The sequence below is a fragment of the Ovis canadensis genome, chromosome 18, assembly GCF_042477335.2.
Source record: "Ovis canadensis isolate MfBH-ARS-UI-01 breed Bighorn chromosome 18, ARS-UI_OviCan_v2, whole genome shotgun sequence".
NCBI lineage: Eukaryota > Metazoa > Chordata > Mammalia > Artiodactyla > Bovidae > Ovis > Ovis canadensis.
Window position 1 is genome coordinate 81,368,641 of NC_091262.1, and position 2,773 is coordinate 81,371,413.

Below are 2,773 nucleotides of genomic sequence, written 5' to 3' on the forward strand. Positions count from 1 at the left end.
TCAGTTGCATTTCTATACACTAACAATGAACAATCCAAAAAGGAAATTAAAACAATTCCATTTACAATACCATCAGAAAGAGTAAAGTACTAGAAATAAACTTAACCAAGGAGGTGAAAAGACCTGTACAATGAAGATGACAATCCACTGCTAAAAAATGAAAAGACACAAATAAATGGATTCCATGTTTATGATTGGAAGACCTCATATCATTAACACATCAATACTATGCAAAGCAATCCATAGATTCAATGCAATCCCTATAAAAATTCCAATGACATCTTTTCAGAAATAGAAAAACTTATTATAAAATTAATATGGAGTCCCAAGGGATCCCAAACAACCAAAGCAACCTGGAAAAAGAATAAAGCTGGAAGACATACTTCCTGGTTTCAAAACTGCTACAATACTTCAGTAACCAGAACAGTACAGTACCCGCATAAAAGATAAAATATAGACCAAAGGTATAGAATAGTCCTAAACCTATGTTTTCATATGTCAAAACATGGAAACTTTGAATTTGGCAGTGATTTCTTTGAAATGACGCAAAAGGCACAGACAACAAAGGAAAAGCTGGACAATTGGATTTCATGAAAAAATTTGAATTTTGTGCACCAAAATACATTATCAACAGAGTAAAAGGGCAACCCACAGAATGGGAAATAATATTTGCAAATCACATACCTGATACAAAATTAACATCCAGAATATATAGAGACCTCCTAAAATTTAACAATGGAAAAATAACCTGATTCAAAAATGGGCAAAGAGGGACTTCCCTGGTGGTCTAGTGGCTAAGACTCCCAACTCCCAATGCAGGGGGCAAGGGTTTGATCCCCGGTTGGGAACTCAGATCCCGCATGCTACATGCCATGGCTAAAATATAGAAAAAAAACATCTCCAAAAGAATTCTCAGCATCACCAGTTCCCTGGTGGTCCAGTGGTTAGGACTTGGCGCTTTCACTGCTGAGAGCCCAGGTTCGATCCCTGGTTAGGGAAGTGAGATCCTGCAACAACAACAAAAAACTTACATCACCCGCAATCTGAATAACACAAACTGAAACCATAACACATCGGCAAGAAAAAGATCTGTCCATGCTGAGTGGTGGGGCAGTTGGAGACTCGGAAGCACTCACCCTTCTTGTGGGTAAGTGACTGTTCCATCATCTTTGGAAACCAGCTTCGCATTCCCCAGTTATACCAGGCGGGCACACAGTCTACAACCTGGTCTTATGTGAAGGGCTGGAGATGTGAGCACCCCTTCCCAGCTGTCGAGTCAGGCTGCCACAGTTTCACCGTCCCTCCCCCAGCACAGGGCTTCCAGTACCACAGCGCCGTGACGAGGGGCCCTGTCAGCCACTTGCTAACTCACTGAGGCCAGAGGGATGCAGGCAACTTGTGAGGAACGTAAATAAATTAGAAACTAGAAATGCAGGAAGAGAAAGAAGATCAGGGTGTGGGTCTTTAATTGTGTGTGTGCGCGTGCATACACACCCAGAAAGCTGCTCCATGCATATTCCAGCGGTCACAGGAGCTCACCACGCGGGCCCGGTCATTCATGTTGACTGGTCATGACTGGTCAGTTAGGAATGCCCCTGGCCTCCGAGCTGGACACCTGGATCTGAGTGGTAGTCTGAGACGAGTCTAGTAATTTAAAGAAAGAAATGGCTGTAAGTTAATTTTTTTCCTGAATCAGGCCTGATATCCAGAGGGCCTGGGATCCAGGGACACAAAACCTCCCCAGAGGCCGCAGCATAAGCAAGTGCAATAAGGCAGGGTGAAGGGGTCACCCACTTCCAGTCCTGGGGACCCAGCTCTCAGGGCTGGGCGGGGACTGCTGTTCACCTTCCCACTCCCACGGCTCCCCCAGCCACCCCGGGCTTTCTCTGTGAAGCCCGCATCTGGTCAGGGAAGGGTCTTGGGTTTTTACCTCTGCTTCAGCAGAAGGGGGCCGCGTGGGACCAAGCTGAGGCCAGGAGAGGCTTCCTGACTGCCACCCCTCCCCCCTCCCTGTGTCTGAACCATCCCCTGGAGAAATGATGATTCCGGAAGCGGGTGAGCGGTGTGAGGTAATACTGCCAGGAGCAGTGACCCCAGGAGAGACAGTCAGAGGAGAGCCGTGGGCTAGCTGGGTTTCAAGGCTCAAAAGGAAGCACCCAGCCACCCCATCCCCAGTGTCCAGGGGAGAGAAAGCAGTAAGAGACAGGGGAGGTCCCGGCCTAGCCCCCTCCTTGGGGTAAACTAGTTCTCAGGCACTGTGAGGTTCTCAAATATTTCTGTGTACGTTAAAATCCATTCTTCTAGTCAAACATCATATATAATGTAAATGTAACGCCCAGAGCCTAGTGTAGCCACCGCTCTTTAACTTTCATTTAATGGAATTATTTTAGATCTCAGGCAGAACTTTGTCGTTTTATTTTTTTCTTAGAAAGATGTTCAAATGGCTATAGGCTTCCCTGGTGGCTCAACTGGTAAAGAATCCGCCTGCAATGTGGGAGACCTAGGCTCAATCCCTAAGTTGGGAAGATACCCTGGGTTACCCACTCCAGTATCCTGGCCAGAACTCCATGGACTATGTATAGCTCATGGGACCACAAAGAGTTGGACACGACTGAGCAACTTTCACTTCAAATGGCTAATCTAGGTTCCTAAATTTTAAAAATTGGTTGCAGTGGAGGAGGTAAAATTACTAACTTGTGCAAATAAACACAAGCAACTCATATCAAAGACCAATTTTTTTAATTAAGCCAGTGCAAGAAAGATCTCTACTATC

At 45.6% G+C, this 2,773-nt stretch overlaps 1 non-coding gene across 1 annotated transcript; it reads left to right on the forward strand.

Moving 5' to 3' along the window:
* The first annotated feature begins 926 nt into the window (after window positions 1–926).
* On the forward strand, window positions 927–999 carry TRNAE-UUC (transfer RNA glutamic acid (anticodon UUC)). Its single transcript has one exon. It is a non-coding gene; the product is annotated as a tRNA-Glu (tRNA).
* Window positions 1,000–2,773: the final 1,774 nt, after the last annotated feature.